The sequence below is a fragment of the Streptopelia decaocto genome (assembly GCF_964273445.1).
Source record: "Streptopelia decaocto genome assembly, chromosome: 1".
NCBI classification, from domain to species: domain Eukaryota; kingdom Metazoa; phylum Chordata; class Aves; order Columbiformes; family Columbidae; genus Streptopelia; species Streptopelia decaocto.
In genome coordinates, this window is record NC_138663.1 from 24,407,787 (window position 1) to 24,426,278 (window position 18,492).

The following is an 18,492-nucleotide window of genomic DNA, read 5'->3' on the forward strand; positions in this document are numbered from 1 at the left end:
TGCACTCTAATTAATGGTAAAAGGATGAAGTTTTTTCTTAAAATGATAAATGTGAGGTTAATGAGCAGTGGAAGGAGCAATTTGAACCATGCACCCACACTACTTGGTTCTAAATTAACTGTAACGATTCAGAAAACAGACTTAGGAATCATTATGGACAGTGCAATACAGATCTCTGATCTGTCTGTGAAAGCAGTTAAGAAGCAAAAGAATTGCTAGAATTCAAAAGGAGTGGGAGGGAAAGTAATAAGTATAATAATGTAGTTCCCTGAATTGACAGAATGATGCATCTGGCTCTAGTCTCCCTATCTCCCCAAAAGATGCTGTATGAAAGGAAAGAGCTCAGAGGTAGATGATGAGAACAATTAGACATAGGAAAGAGAGATGGGAGACAATGGTACTCTTTTCAGAGAAGAATAGATACAGATATGCACAATACTGAATGAAAAATCTAGTTTAAAAAATATTTGTATGTTGTCCCTCTTTCTAAATCATCTATATTATGGTGCAACAAGCCCTGATGGTGTCCATACTATACATACTTCAGATCAGTCTTATCTACTTCCTAGGTGTTAATACCAGCATCAACAAATCTATATTAAAGATTTTCTTTAAGCCACCCATGTTGGTACCTTGGTATTTAATCTGCCTTCTACATTTACCTGTGACCTGTGTCCTGTCCCTAATGAGGCCTATTGATGCTGTTGAAAATAAAACTTATTGGGAATCCAAACCAACACATACACACTAGGAGTAGGCAAGCCAATGACACAGACGTGCACAGTAGTGCTATGCAGACGACACACAGCTCTAGCTGTCCCTCAAAATGTTCGATAATGCCAGTGCCAATAAATGGCCTGGTCCTTAGGTGTATTCTCGCCCATGTAAAGAACAGCAGGCTGGCTCTGAGCCAGGGGAGTCAGGACAGCGTTAGCAGGCAGATGAAATCACTGAAGAAATTTCTGTGCAGCTGTCTGTGGTTAGAGGTACATACTCATTACGGCCAATCGAGCCTGTTGCTAAGGCACACTCTCTCATTTCTCGGTGTCACTAAACTCTCACAGCCAGCATCTCCAACCGGCTTCTGTTGCCTGGGAGACCCCACTCCATCCCAGCAAGCAGCAGCCACCTTCCCTTCCACACACCTTCATGGGGTCTCGTACAGGTTATGGCAACCTGCCTTGGCACAAAGCCATCGGGTCAGTGGCATGAATTGCACTTGTCCATCCCTCCAGCAATGTGGGTAACTGTGGAACAACACTGTTATGTCCACGCGCAGCACTGATTTCCTGCAGAGTACTGTTCAGGTTCACAGGAGACATACTTTTCTTCATGATGCCCTATGGTATGGGTCCAAAGCAGATGGAAAATCCAGGATTAATATCATGGTTTATAACTCAGAGACAAAACAATCTTACTCCTAAATTATTACAGAGAACTCATATTTCTCAGGGGTATGAAAATGTGATATGAATTCCCATAGGCAGTAAGGTCAGCCGAAAAATTCACTCTGTTTCTTCAACTGCAAAGAAAATATCTTCAAAATTGCCTTCTTTTAAAGTAAACAGCAGATTATATAATAAAAAATAATTAAATAAATACATAACCTTAAACAATAATCCCACCAAAGCAAAGCAATGCACTTCACACATTTTTCTCCTTTGAGAACAGATGAAGAGAATGAACCACGTGTAATTTTGGCCAGTTTGGTCATTTAAAGAACTACTGCCAAAAAACTGGGAGAGATTTACTGTGACTCATATTTTTCTATTAAAATCTCATAATGAAAAACCACAGATTTGTGATAGTAATAGCACATCACATAATTGCTCGAATCTTTGGCCCTTTCTTATTTCTAAACCAAATTTCTTCAAGCTCATAGTTTCTATGCCTATTTTTTTATGGTTATTTTTCTGAGGAAACTAATTTGCATGGGGTGTTTCAAGAAAAAAAAAAATCCTGAAAATGCATAAAGCATATATTTTGCTATTGTAACTAAAAGTCTTCAAATAACCTAGATCAGTGTTCTTTACATGCCGATAAATTTATGTGGTATACTGTGGAGCATTTTATAAACTTCTTTAGATGCTGTTGAACATTAGATATGCAAGGACTACAGACGCAATACTGGTTTACAACTGCACCTTATCAGAATTTATTGACATTCAATTAGGCTTTCAAAGTACCCATACAGATATAGTTCCTTCATATAAGCTTTTTTTAAAAAAAAAAAAAAATAAAAAGTGTCCCTTTAAACCTCAATTGTAATTAGGCTTCAGACAAAATTTCCAGATGGTAGTTTCATTCTAGACAATCTGCTCTCTTGAATGCCTCTCTCTGTAAAGCCCAATGAGCATTAAGTGCATTTATTATATTCTGATGCAACTCCTAGTACAAGATAAATTTACTTTTCATCTAACAGTATATCAAATATTTTACATTGTAATAATTGATGCAGTGATTGCAAAATTGCTGTTCAACAGAGGAAAAAAATGCCATTACAGAACACACCCTGACAGCATGACGTGAACCCTAATGAATTAGCTGACAAATGAATACAATAAGTTCTGCTCAAGTGTGCTGTCTAAGCAGCAATTCAGCAAATCTACTTTTCACTGTATTTTTCCCTTGTACAGCTAAAGTCCATGCAAATAAGTTCTCAGATGGGGTGTCAGGTGAAATGTATTGAAAACATACAAAGAGCAGCTTCCATTTCCCCTTCCAGCTCTACATTATGGTCAGCACTTCTTTTCTGTACACGAATGCTCCCAGCCTCGCAGCCCTAGCCACGCTTTAACACTTATGGTCTATGACACTGAAAGAGGTAGAAGAGACAGAACAAGGACATTTTGATCACAGCACAAACCAGTCTTTGCTCCTCTGAGCTGTGGTTCCCTTGGCCAGTTGTAGCCTTTGTCTCAGAAGAGTCCGGCTGCAGCCTCCCAGGCCCACATGGCACCTGATGACACCTCCACAACACTGAATCTGCTAAAGACATTTTGAAATACTCTACCCCAATCATAGTGCAAAATCTGCCCACCAAGTGATCTGCAAATCTTGTGCTGGCAGATTTTGGCTCAGGTGCTGGGTGCAGCCCTTATCTCAGCAGAGGATTTCACTTTATTGCTGACAACATGGCACAGGAATCAAGCTACATTACTTCCCCCACCTCCTTCAGAAAGTCCATACACACTTTAAAAATCACTGTTGCACTATTTCCAACCTTAAGCATCTTTTTCACAACCAATTCAGCATCTGTATTTCCTCCACTCCATTTCAGTAGTGGGTAGCCTGGATGGCTGTTTGTTCTTTGTGAATTCAAGATAGTCTTAACCACTCTCAGTGAGTCTTCTGCCCACACAGAAACAGGACAATTCTTCACCAGACTGGCAATCCACAGCTTATCAGGGACTAAGGTCCTCTTTCTGAACCATCAGGAAAATCTAGCAATAAGAAACTGTAACTGTATGATCCAGTTGCTTTGGGACAGGATCATTCTTCATGGTACCATCCTCTACATAGCCTGAAGATCTCACATGACAATGGACATAAAAGCCAATATATTTTGGAGATGGAAATTCCTTTGCTCTACTGATGGCAATAGGAAGAACTTTCCCAGTCTCAGAAGCCCTGACTGCTAAGGTCATAGGGACAAGCAGATCAGCAGCTGCCTCTGCAGGATGTTCTTAACTCAGAAGTTTAGCTCAAAGCTGCATCCATATCTGTAGCTGCTCCACAGTTACCATCTCAAAGATAAAATCCTTCATCACCCTCACTACCTATCCACAGGAGTGCCTGACAAACACACCAGGAATACCCAGGCACAAAAGCGTGAGGGAAAGGAGATAAGGCTGTCACAGCACTCAGGAGCCCTCTGCCTAGGGTGCTCCTTGGAGATGACAGTGACTTTACACCCATCTGTAAGGAATGCCTATGGAAAAGCAGTTTTAGAAAACTGAACCACAACTGTCACATAGGAAATCTTGCAGGGAAAGCACTGCAACTGGGTGTGATGGCAGGTAAAGGTGAGAAAAAAATGGAGAAGGTCCATGGTCAGGCCACAGACAGCAATTGTCCATTGTAGAGTTCCATTTGCAGAGGAAGTAAATGTATCTCAGAGATGACCTTTCCCAGAAAGACTGTAACAGAAAGGTCATACTTGTGCATGGAACAGATACTACGAAGGATGCTCAAACTTTGGCCTCCAGTCCTGTTCTGAAGATGAGAATGCAACATCATACACCTTTACTCAGCTATAAGTGTCTGTTTTCTAAGAGCAACTCACTAAGGATGTCAAACAGGCAGCAACAGGAAGCCAGGTGACGTCCACCAGCGCCAAACCACTGGTGCCTAGAGAAGAAAGGGTGTAGTTGAAAGAGCTTGAACAACAAGCCAGGACATAATGAATAACAAACATGAACAAGGAACTTGGCCAGGGAAAATAAGTGGCAGTGTCTGAAATGTAGGTTGTGTGCCTGTCAGATGCAGATGCACTGTGTGTGCCTCAATTATGAGGCTGTCCCACCTCTCTTTGACATCTGCCCTCTTTGCCTCTCAAGGAACCTGTCAAAGCTGTGATTGGGCTCAAGGAGAGCAGGGTGTTAGTAATGAGTCTGGAGGAACAGGCCCTTGCCCATCCCTGTCCCATTTGTCTCTTCAAGGCAGGGCCAAGCCAAGCCACCACACTGCAGTCCAGAACAGGACTGCTCTAAGTGATGGGACCCACGGAAATGCCATGGAATGTCCTCCAGCTGTGGTCACGGTGGATTCCTGGGGAATCACAGAGGCACTGCAAGAGTGCGTAAAATAGATGCAGGCTGAACTGCAACCTGGCATATGCTCAAGAATCCCTACATAGGGAACAGAGGATAATACCTAAATATTCTTAATGGCATGGGATCAAATTGCTTTATTCGTTACCTCTCTTATATGTTCTGTCACAGAACATATAAGAGATCAGAGGAGTCATTTACTTCCGCTGTTGCTGTTGCATGGAACTTGTTAGTGTATGTCTCCAGAGGGGACCTTTGCTCAGGGAACTTATTCCTCATGTGACACTCCGATGTCTTCGCTTGTCAGAAAGACTGTTAGCTGCAAGCATCTATGACTTTTATGGCACATCTTAGAATTCATTTTAGAAGTTACTTCCGTTTGTATGTCATTTATATGCCTACTGAAAACACAGCATTTAGTCACCAGCTATCCTGGAGATAGATGCTTTTAAAAACAACAAAATAAATGTATTCCAGAAACACTTCTTCTTTTTTTTTTTTTCCTTTTCTTCTTTTGATGATGGTATATATATATATATATATAAAGCAAACCAAGAATTCTGTCATGTTAAGATCATAGTGGATGAGTTAATGAGTTCATCCTTTTTTTTAATAGGTCTTCTTGGTTTTGAATTATCTAACAAGTTTCATAAAGTGAAAAAGACAAAGCCAGGGGGCATTTTGGCACTGTTCCATATATACAGCTTTTGCCCTGAATTAATGCTTGCCACTGAAACATTCCATCTTTGTAGAAATGATGTGAGCACTTTGCTTTGTTGATGTAGTACACTGCCTAATGTATCGAATGAATGAGGTATCAGGTGGCATTATAATGACACAGTGCATCAGCAGAGTTAGCTGTCTCTATAATCAGGTCTTGCATCATTACACCAGAAAGCAATCAGAATGCTGCTTGAAAGATGGCACTATAGGAAGGAAGAAAAATTCCTGGAGTGTATTTAACAAGAATTCACAGGATTGAAGTAAACCAAAATATATTGATAGTATCTGTTACATGATGCAAGGTAGAAGTTCTAGCCTTACATTAGCATGTAGCTTCTTGAAACTAAGCCTGTTGCATCTAATGAATAATATGTCATACACTGTATTTGCTTTACTTCATTTGTACATTTTCGGCCACTAGTTTATCCTAGTTCCATTAAAGTAGCTTATGCTTCCCTCTTTTTGTCCTTGATTATCTGAACTGGTTCAAGAACCAATTTGCCTGCAGAGAGGTGTTATCATATGATCATGTACTATTAAGAATGATATTTAATTTTTTTTTCTTAACAGCTAAATAGCAAGGAGAAAAATGAAAGTATCTTTGACGTTTGTGCTGTATCTTTCACCAAAAATAGCGACTTTTTTGCAATTTAGGTACCAAAGTTAGGAGCATAAGCACACAGGTTTTTCTACATGACATTTACTGGTGAATTAAATTAATTTGCTAGCTGGAAAGGAGTCTCTGTCCATCTAATGAGGTAATCGGAGTTTCTCTAGGTCTGAAATCAACAGGGTTACAGGTTTATCCAAAAAGACAAAAGAGGATGATATCTACAAAGAATATAATCTCTATCCCTCAAAAACAGGAGGAAGACGTTATGAGTCTCTTACTGGTGTATTTCATCACCTGGTCTAGGCTGGATCAGCTCAGGTGCACTGCAGACACTAAGTGCTCTTCCCTGACCCTGAACAATTCACTAACCATTTCCTTTTTCCCTTACTGCCTAGAGCACAATGCTGCACTGAACCCATCTTTCCTTCTTCCTCTCCTTCTGCATCAGACATTTTGCATATTGTGTCTTCCCTGACTCTTGTTTTCAAGGAGAAAACTGACTCAGACTATGTACAAACAACTCCAGAAGTAAATGCATAACTGAAATAAATTATATTGAGCACCAGAGATTTATCAGCTGATCACTTGCTCCTGTCATCTGAGCCCTTCAGAGAAATGAGCAGGGAGAAAAACGTACAGGCAAACCTGAATGATTCACACAGGCAAAATTCCCAGTGCAACGAGGTATTTGGGGGATTGTAGCTTTCTGCCTGAAACACACATAGAATTGCAGGGACCTCAGCAGATGAGACAGCCTTTTCCCAATCTGGCAGTCTCTTTTCCCTCCTCCTGTCCAGGATTTGGCTGACTTGGGCTGGGAGCCACAGACCCACAGGCAGCTCAGCCCTGGCTGAGCATTACTCCAGCCATGAGGTGTGGGGGAGGGTGATTACTGAGCTATAATCCACTGCCCAGGCTCAGGCAGGATAATGCTGTAATTGGTTGCTCTCCAGCCAGTCCTCCATTCTACACCATTGTTCTCACCAAAATCCTGCAGTGTTATGTGTTGGCTGCACATGAAATTTCGGCTCTCGCTGCCTGCGTGGGCAGTTATAATGTCTCAGATTCATTTCTCCCACAGTCTTTTCATTTGCTGGACAGATTTGGCCATTATGTTTCATCTTACCCCTTTAAATGGAACTCCCTGTGCACCATTTTGTCTCTTTCTCCATTAAAGTCATGGCTGAAGGAGTCCTTGGACCACCACTTGCCTTTAGCGAAAGAAGCTGGGTTGTGAAAGCAAGCTACTGGCAGCCCATATCCCCAGTACCACTGAAACTACCTTTCGGCTGGTTTTACATTTTTCAGGCTTCAACAAAGATGCTGTGACTAATATTTTAATACATGTAAATTAACATATTGGAGTGACTGGAAACTAACATTTGCAATATGTCTGCCAAATAAATTGTTACCAACACTCAGCTTATAACAAGAGCTCTAAGATACGATACAATTGCAACATACTTTTTATTTTTCAACGCAAATGACTCTGGTCAGATTTAAGATACAGCACCATCTTATGGATATTTCTGTATAGATTAATGAATGCAAATGTTTCTCTACTGGCAAAAATGATTCTTTGCCAACAACATCACTGTGCACTTTCTGTGTATGTGAAAAGTCAGAATGAGCTCTGGGAATGGGAAAGGACATTGTTCTGACACATTCCGGCAAATTTTCCATTTAACTACCAAGTCTATGATCAGGATGCCAAGTATTCCCAGTATTCTAGTGTCACAGCTACCAACAAGTACTAAAATTTTGTGTAAGAGATCTCAAACCACTTGAGATTAATTTCTTAATCATGATATTAAAAAATACATTTAAACCTCATTTTGTTTGTCTCTTGGTTTCTGGGACATTATGATGAAGTGGGATCATACTTTCTAAATTTTCTTTGCAATTTTAAATCTTTTCTTTTCTTTTCCTTTCTTTTCTTTTCTTTTCTTTTCTTTTCTTTTCTTTTCTTTTCTTTTCTTTTCTTTTCTTTTCTTTTCTTTTCTTTTCTTTTCTTTTCTTTTCTTTTCTTTTCTTTTCTTTTCTTTTCTTTTCTTTTCTTTTCTTTCCTTTCCTTTCCTTTCCTTTTCTTTTTTCTTTTCTTTTCTTTTCTTTTCTTTTCTTTTCTTTTCTTTTCTTTTCTTTTCTTTTCTTTTCTTTTCTTTTCTTTTCTTTTCTTTTCTTTTCTTTTCTTTCCTTTTCTTTTCTTTCCTTTTCTTTTCTTTCCTTTTCTTTTCTTTCCTTTTCTTTCCTTTTCTTTCCTTTTCTTTCCTTTCCTTTCCTTTCCTTTCCTTTCCTTTCCTTTCCTTTCCTTTCCTTTCCTTTCCTTTCCTTTCCTTTCCTTTCCTTTCCTTTCCTTTCCTTTCCTTTCCTTTCCTTTCCTTTCCTTTCCTTTCCTTTCCTTTCCTTTCCTTTCCTTTCCTCTTCTTTCCTCTTCTTTTCTTCTTTTCTTTTCTTTTCTTTTCTTTTCTTTTCTTTTCTTTTCTTTTCTTTTCTTTTCTTTTCTTTTCTTTTCTTTTCTTTTCTTTTCTTTTCTTTTCTTTTCTTTTCTTTTCTTTTCTTTTCTTTTCTTTTCTTTTCTTTTCTTTTCTTTTCTTTTCTTTTCTTTTCTTTTCTTTTCTTTTCCTTCCCTTTTTTCTTTTTCTTTTCTCTTTTCTTTTCTTTTCTTTTCTTTTCTTTTCTTTTCTTTTCTTTTCTTTTCTTTTCTTTTCTTTTCTTTTCTTTTCTTTTCTTTTCTTTTCTTTTCTTTTCTTTTCTTTTCTTTTCTTTTCTTTTCTTTTCTTTTCTTTTCTTTCTCTTTCCATGACAGTTGAAGTTAATTCCTATTTCAGTGATTCCAGAAGCTCCAGAAAAAAACAAATCAAATAGCAAGGACTTACAATCCTGTTTTCCAGTTATTTTCAAGTTTAACTCCCAACTATTTAAGGGACCATGTAATTAAAGGAGGTGTAAATGTTCACTCTCATTTAATGCATGTTTAGTCATAAATGCTATACAAAATCTTTTGTGTAAGAAAAGCCAGATCCTTCTTCTTTTTCCTTCCACTCATATTACAAAAAGATAAACTAATTCAGTATATTTTTGCCATTGTAAAGCAAAGCATCAGTTGAGGTTAATTTTTTAATTTTTGTTAAAGTATTATATAAAGTGTGGGGGACCATTGAATGCCCCAACTCACTACCAGTGACTTTGTATGCCAACCCAGACTCCCACTACTAATGCAGAATGGATTATAGGGAAAGTACATATTATTCCTTAAAAAACAAGAAGATACCGTTTTGGAAACCCACATAAGTATGTGTTTAACCATAGATCTAGATTTTAGTCTCATTAAGCTCCACAGTCCTAAAGTTTTGTAGGTACTTTCTTGACTTGGGTTAAGTTTACACGTAAAGTGAGATACCTTCCTGAATAGTCGAAAAAGCATATGCAGGATGTATGACTATGTGTGTATCACACACAAATTTTTCAAATTACATTATTGTTGTTATCAATTATGTGTTATTATAAATACATCTAAAATTACATCCAAAATATAATCTAAAATTCTAGTCACCCTGATGATTCAGTACCAATACAGCACAGGTGATGAAATCCTAGGAGCTTTGAAACATTAATTGATTTCTGGAATAACTTCAGTCTAGGATTTCATTTCTCTGGGAAGCATAGGCTCCAAATATCCCCTAGACTCCATCCTTGCAGCCTTCCTGCACTGTGACATAAAAGGGAGCATACAAGGAAAAATGTTTTCTTTGTCTTAGGCCATTAAGAGCATGTTTATAGCTTCTCCCACACTGGTCTATTCCAGGCCACTTACAGCTTTGTGGTTTACAATAAACATGTCCAACTCCACAGGAAATCAATGGACATCCAGAGCAGTCTCCTGATAACAGAAAACAGAGTTGAGGCTTCACATGGAAACAGTGAGATCACACCTTCACCAGGTGATCAGGTGGTGCTGGAGATCAAAAATTCAGCTGCAAAACCTAGCAACGAATGACAGGTGAATTTGGCATAGTTCCTTCCATTTCACTTTGCTAGCTTTCAATTTAACAGTAATGTCATGCCACAATCCAGCAACCATCTCCAAAGGCTGTAATCCAAAGCACTGATTGCAAGATGCAGGACAGCAAAAATAAATTATATTTGTATTTGCTGTTTGTCTTTGGACAAACAGCACAAAACATTTAGCACAAAACATTTAAACATGTTCAACACAAAGAAAGTGGGTCACTTTCTGCTTGCATTATCTATTGTTAAGCCAAATATATTCCAACAAACTCACATTGAAGCATATGTTTTAATCCAGGACTCTACTCTCTTCAAATTGGTTTTTGAAAAAAAAAAAAAAAAAAAACAAAAACAGGTAAATTAACTGGAAAATGTTTTTGGTAAATGGCCATTTTAGTTAAAATATTTATTATATGGATGAAAAGCTGCAACAAAAGGAAAACAAAATATTACCTTGGCTCATACATATGCTCTTAACTCAAGAGGCAAATGCAAGAATTATCTGGTAAATTTTCCCAGCTCTTCTTTCTTCTTACTGCCAGACAGAAAGTTGGTAATTCCAGAAAAATCACATCAGAGTTTCGTTCAAGATACAAATCAAAATCTTACCTGTCTTGAATGATAAGAAGAGAAAATGTATGATATTCGCCCTGACAGAGTCACCAGGAGACTACAAACAGTTCGAATAATGACAGTGGAAAGATGACAAAATGCTGAAAAGCCAATGTGACACTGTAAAAGATGCACACAGGCAAACACGGTAGTACTAAGCCCAAGTTCTCAGGAATCTGGGATCCCAAATAATAATATTGACTTCAAAACCATTAGATGTGAAAAAAGCCAGACTCACATTGCAGTTTTGTAACCACTTCCTTTTTAACAAGTCATTAGAGCACAGCCACTTTGACTTCCCTCCACAAGTGGAAAGGCAGGGGGTTTTAGGAGCGAGTGAGAGGAATATGAAAGTTCAATTCTCACTCAGTGTACTAACTGAAGCTGATGAAGTTAAAGATAGCATACCCAGATACTATTAAGATTGAAGCAAATTGCATTAATAATGCAATAATGCAACTTCATGTTGTAACCAAAAATTCCTGGGAAAAGGGAATCGTTGGGTCACCTGTGAAGAATGAACTGAACTGTGCTAAAACAACTGTATTGAAAAACGACTTCCACCTAACCCAAGGCATTGTATTAGAAGACCAAGAGACTGAGAGCATGAGAAAGCAGAAAAATTTCGCATAGTGATGCAGAGAAAATAGTGCAATGTCACTTCCATTTGCATGATTTAAATGTCTGGGCTGGTTCAAAATAAAACCTAAAGAAATATTTGATTCAAGTCTAGCCATGGAACAGTAATTAAAAATTAGTGATTAAAAAATGGTTCCAACTTGTTAGATCTAAAAATATCCCCCTTCAGAAAGGCCATAAGAAGGTCTTCTAAATGATAAATCCAGACATTAACAAGAGTTCTTTTATCCCTGGTTTAAAAATTATTATGTTCTCACATATCCAACTAGCAACTGCATTCAAGTTCAAATGCAGGGCATAGTTTAGGAGCCCACTGAAAATGAACACAGAAAAGCCCACTGAAGAGGAAAAAAGGGCTATTTCTGTCATCAGTGGACTTTGAATCAAGTCCTAACTTACCACGATTGACATTCAAAACATGGACAACTGGGTACGATTAGAAAGCTTTTCAAAGAGACATAATCACAGTGATGAGCTTCCTGCCCTTCCCAGAGTGCAGCCTTTGGGTATGCTCGGTACAGCTGCCTCTATCTGTATTCTGCACAACACTTTTCTGTGCAATAAGGTACATAAGCTATTTGCAAAGAATTCTTCTAGAAGAAAATATATCAAATTCAAGCTCATACATAAGCATCTGAGCAGATTTTGACTGTCCAAGTAACCAAAATGAAAATTTCAGCCATGACAGCAGGGATTCTTTTTGTTTTGACCATATGCTGCAAAAGGTCTGCTGATGTGTTCAAACACTCCTTCCATCATGAAACATAAAATTACCATATATCACTCTATAAGGGTTTGAACCAAGCTGGTTTCCTTGCATGTAGTGGGAAGACCTGGTCATAACCACAAGGTCCTCTTGTTGCCATTTTAAACTCTTGAAGAAATCTCCATACCCTCTCATCATCCTTGTGGAATGGTTTGATTAAACAGCTGATCTTGTTTTGCCATCTAGGAATATTTCCTTTACACAAATAATTTAAGATATGAGCTAATGACCCTCTGTACCATTTGTTTCATTACCCAGGATTTGACAGAACACACACAGACTCTGGATGTTTTTCTAGACGTTAGGGCACCAATGATTAAAGCTAATCTTTTTTCTTTTCCAGAAGGTTGATTCTCCACTCATCAGTCAGTGCTGTGCAGAATGGTGTCACGTTAAATGACAGTCCATTTCCATAACAAGGGGAATGGGAGATATGAAAAGGATCTTGTCAATCCACATGAACTCCAACATACACCTTAAAGGAAGACAAATTCATGGTAGGTGACTGGGCTGAGACTGAAGTCCAGAGTTTAGAACAATCAAGAAAGGATCTCCCTGAACTGTGCAAACAGTCATCCATCACACTATTCATTTACAAGACTGATTCCTGGCAAGAGTCCACAGAAACTGCATTTTTAGTTAATTAATCACTTATGTGCACAGCCAGGAATCTGAGCTCACACATGAACAAAATTAATAGGATAATAATGACCTCAAAATATTTTTTAAGTGTTTGGTATGCAAAACTGCAGGCTTCTGTGGTGAGAGTAGGAAGAACTGGAAAGGCTGAGCCCCTCCCGCATCCCTGTTATCCCTCTTCCTCCTTCACCCCTACTCCTCTTGTGATCACAGACCAGTTCTCACTGGCAATAGCACTGCACAAAATCCCTGCTTGGGCTGGAGAGCAGGACCACATTTCTAACACAAGCACAATGACATCAGTGGCTGCTCAGCTCATGGTGTTGGGGAAAAAACACAGCTTTGCTATTGGGGATAATGAAAGGACAGTCATATGTAAGCTCATAAAGTATTTTGTCTATTCCGTGTGACGTGGTCAGGTTGGCATACCTTTGAGAGTGCCACTTCATGAAAAGCATACTTCAACTGGGAAGAAACAAGGTTAATCCAAATTTGCACACATTGCCTGTGCAGAATGACTGAGGGATCATGTAGCCCACAGAAAGCTGAGCAGGAGAAAGAGGATTCCTTTTTCTACAAAAACCTTTTATAAATAGGAAGGGAGTAAACTGTTTTCTATGTTTGCTGCAGACAGGTGAGACTAACAGGTTTAAATTGCCCAGGGACATGGTGTAGATTTTAGTGGCTCCAAGCTCATTGCTGGCAAGAGGCTGAAAACTTCTCTTGCTCTTCCTCCTGGCATCTCCCAGTCACTCTTCCCTCTCCTTCCTGTCCTCCTCTCTGTAGGATTGTGACCAAGCTCCAAAGCAGTGCTGAAGGGAGCAGAAGAACAAGCCTCTTGGTCTCCTCTGCTCCAGCCCAAAAAACACCATGAGTCCCTGGGAGGAGCACACCCGCCATGCCCCTGGAAGAGGGATGGAGCCTGATTCAATGCGTGCCTGACCTCTGCTTGTCTCCCTGAAAACCCACCCTGAGCTTCCTTCTCCATACCCTGGTACCAAATGGAGAACCAGATCATGCCACCTTTGCAAATGTATTTTCTCTTCAGCATAAAAAGAATTATGTCAAGTTGTTTGGTTTTGGGTTGGTTGGTTGTTTTTTTCAGATGAGTCCCTCTTGCACCCAGAGAGATTCACCTCAGGGTCTCTTCCTCCAACACAGGGAAAGCTCTGAAGGTCTGTCCTTGTCTGGACTGAGCAGAACAGCTCCTGCATGCCCCCGAATTAAGAAAACACAGTGCAAGGTGAGCAGGGACGAGGTTTGGGATCTTTTGAGCAGAGGCTGCAGCTCCTCTGCATGGCACAAGTGTCCAGAATGGGAGGCTTAGGGTAACATCAAGACAAGTTTTCCAAATTGAGAGTTCAATGTTGGAACTGTTTGCCTAGGGGGATGAAATACTAGAAGATACTAAGAATACGGTTAGATAAGCATCAGCCACAAATGAGTTAGGTGTAGCAAATCTTACTTGTGAGCAGAAGTACAATCCCAGTAACTTCTTAATATCCTTTCCAAACTTACTTTCTATTCTTGTTTATAGATCTGAACAGGGCTTAAGCAAGCACATTCCTCTGGAGATCTGACAGGGTTCACTGGAACTTGCTAGCAATGTCTGACAGTGTCACACATGCAGCGTCTGTATCATCCTATAAGAGATACCACATTCCACTCTATTGCTCACAAGACTCCACACTGCTCACATCAATGAGTTTTGTGTCATCTGGGCTTGCTGAGAAACCAAGTGTCTTAGAAAAGAGTAATAATCTCTAGTAAAAATAACACTACTTGTGTATTAATGATAACAACCATGTGAAAGTATTAATGTATTGCTAAACAACAGCTGCTTTATGGCTCTGTACTTTTCTTGTTCATTAGCTTATAACAAGACTAATTATAAGATTTCCACTAGCATTATTAAGTTAACAGGACAATCGACCCTGTGGTGTATTTGGTTCTAACATCCTTTGCCAATAAAAACAGGTTGCAGGGTAGAGAGGTTTCATGTGGGTAGAAACATTCCTTTAAGAAAATGGATTTGGATACTTCTTTAGAATTTTAAAGGGGATATTAATGTCATTTTTTCAGTCCCACACTGAAAAATCAGATTGCCTTAACTACGTGAGCCTAAGGTGTGGAGAACAACACTACATTTCAGACACAAGACTACCCTCAATCAAATTAATTCAAAATATCAATTTTTTAGAATAGCTTTTAGTACTAAGTGGAGATGTGACATAAATTCTAATCTGGCCTCTTAGCAATAACCTGCTCATTACATTTATGCTGTACAGCTTGTAAGTAATGCAGTGCCTCCAAAGTGTCAGAGCAGGACACACAATTAGCATTTTCTCATGTATTTCTGTACATTTACATACATATGCATGAACTACACCTGAATAACGAAACTGGAAACTATGCATGGAAACACTTGGATCTAACTTGGGTTTTTTCTTTATATGGATCAGCTATTGACATCACTGACCCTGGTCAGCTGCCTCTCAGGCCTTACCTGAGGAGATTATGGGAATTTCTTTTAAGGGCTAGAAATGCTAGTTAGGAATCAAGCATGTGGGTGCTCTTTATTCCTCCCTGTGCTCTTGTCTGAGGTCTATCTAGCTCATGAATATTGACATCCATTCTGGCATGTCAGGAGGAAATATCAGGACATAAAGGTCATTTTGTTTAATGGTTACTCTCAGGGAGCCAAATCACATGGAATCATTTGGGAGGAATGCTTTCCAAAGCTCTGCAATTCTGATATAGATCACTGGAGCAAAGGTGTTTTATTTAAGTAAGAAAAGAGGAATATATTCCATCATTGACTGCAGACGCAAGAAGTGGTGGTGGACAAGAAGGACTTTGTGGCAGAGTAAGAGTGTGATGATGGCTGCGCAAGTGCAACAAAAACATGAAGTAACATCTTCACCTCTAAGCCTGTGAATGCTCTACCACTTGCCTACATGGTTGATGAGACCAAAAAAATATATCCCATCGTTTCAGGCATCAGAAAGAAGCTGTGTGAAAATTATATGCTCTTGCATGGGCAAAACCTCATACATATCAATGGACAATAGTGTCAACAGTCAGATGCCTTCAGAAACTGTAAGCCAGGCCAACAAATCAGTATGCGCTCAGCTTCACCATCATATTATTTAAAAAATAAGCATTAAAATGTGGTTATTTATTCTACTTTACTTTTAGGTTTTGTACTTTTCGGGCAGTATTCTTTTATTCGTTCAAGTTTTTCTCCACAAGTTCATGATATAGGTCATGATATACAAGCAAAGGTGGTCACAGCATGTAAAGCAAAGGGAGAGGCAGTACTTCACTCAGTGCTGCCTGGAGTATCATATTCCCATGTTAAAGCAATTACAAAGCACCCTAGAAACATCACTGTCATGTCTGGCTTTGGCTATGACCTGCTTACAAATAACATAAGGTGAGATTCTTGCTTGATCACATTATTTGGTAATCCAGAGCATTAGAGGAAAATAGTAGAAGTGTCGAAACTGACAATGCACTGCATGAAGCTAAAACTCATTACTGTGAAATACTGTGCCTCAAAATAATAATGAATTTTATCACCAAAAGGCTATTTATAAGTGAATTACAAGGCACTAATTCTACAATAGGAAATATTTACTGAGCATAAGTGCATGCTTACACACCTTATTTTTAGTCACATATTTTCCCAAATGAAGGATTTGAAAACACAGTTAAAATTTTTATCTGCATCTTGAAATAAAAGTCCTAGATCAGTTTAAAACTGAGTTTTTCATCATTATTTTTTCTGCTTCTTTTATCCCCTAAGCAGAAAGCTTTATCGACAAATTCCTAATTTCATTGCCGTATAAAAAAGAACAGTCCAGCTCTTAACATAATTTTGTTCTACAAACTAAATTGGCCAAAATATTACATTTAGGCAGAAAAAAATGCACTTGAACGAGTGCAACTGTAAACAAACCTGTGCTGAGGTTGGACAAAGCATAGATGAAGTACAAATAAAATGATTTTGGTTAGATTATCTTGATGAGAACTAAAGAATGACTTTTCATTATTGTGGTTGGTGTTTTTAAGCCTATAGGTATTTGAATATAAACATTCTGCTTTGACATTTGTGTACTTAACCAGTTGAGCAGCATTTGAACACAAGCATCTGAGGAATTCAGCGATGAGTTCTGACTGATTCTTACATGACTGATACCACCAATGTTTGATGGTAGTATTACCAGTAAAGTAGACAAGGGGGATTCAGAAAGAGTGGTGTTTGTGCTCTGCAGCAATGTTTAAAATATAAAAGAAGATACTTTACATTTAAATGCAAAAGAATAAAAAATAGCACCAAGAACCACCAAAAGATCAGAACTAAAACCTCAAATAATGTTAGAGGAGAGTAGCTACACAGAATGGAAACACACAATACCAAATAAAGGGTCATGTTAAAAGTAGTTGCAGAAGTAAGAGTGTTGGTCCTAAGCTGTTAGATATGCTATGTCAATTCATTGTATCAACTAAGTCAATACTAAGCTGAGAACACCCTATTTTGAGCCTGGTCTGATAGAAACCAAAATCTAAATTGTTCTTGTTTTTATCTTTTTCCCCAAATAAGGAGATACAGTGAGAAAATATGAGGCCTGAAAGCAAAGTACAAGACTTTTGCTAGAGGTCCTCGCATGCAGCTCTAGGGAATTTTATAATAAGTGGTGGAATAAAGCAAATATCACTCCTATCTTCAGTAAAGTTAAGATAAAAGAGCTATGGGCCAGTCAGCCTTACCTTGATACCTGGGAAGATGAAGGAGCAAGTAATACTGGAAACCATTTCCAAACATATTCAAATAAAGAGAGTGACTAGGAGTAGCCAGTATGGATCTATGGAGGAGAAGTCATGCCTGACCAACCTGATGGGTTTCTATGATCAAATGACTGGCTTGATGGATGTCTTTTATTTTGACTTCATGCAGGCTTTCAACATTTTCTCCTATAACATCCTCATGGACAGACAGATGAAGTACAGGGTAGATAAGTGGAGAAAATGGCAAACAGGGATCTCAAGAAGTTCAACAAACTGAATTGCAAAGTCTTGCATCTGAGGATGAAAACTCCTGTGCACCAGTACAGGCTGGGGAAAGAAGCTTTGCAGAAAGATTTAGGTCCTGGTGGACACCAAACCAAACATGAGCCAGCAATGCACTCCTGCAGCAATGAAGGCCAACGACCTCCTGGGCAGCATCAGGATGAGTATTGCCAGCAGGTCAAGGGGATCCTGTGATCCTTCCCCTCTCCTCTGCACTGGTGAGGCCACATCTGGAGTGCTGTGTCTGGCACTGGTCTCCCCAGTATAAGAGGGACATGGACATACTATAGCTGTGAGATGACACTGCTGGACTGAGTCATTACATTTTAAAATGTTTGGGACCTGATTGTTTTGAAGTTTCAGAGAGTTCATATCCCCATTGTTGCTTTACATATCTCTGGTGGCAATATTTTTATAGTGTTACTTTATTTTTTTTTGTCATTAGAATGAGAACAAGTTATGGAAAAAGGCACCCATAAACTCAATGTACATTGTACTCATCTTAGTGAAAAAGTAGTTTATAGTAACCAGTTCCATATTTTTTATGGAGCTACCTCTTGTCTACTACAGGGCTAGAACTACTTGCAGTGATACACCGGGGACACAAGCACTGACACGTGACTGGTGATAGTGGTACACATGAAAAC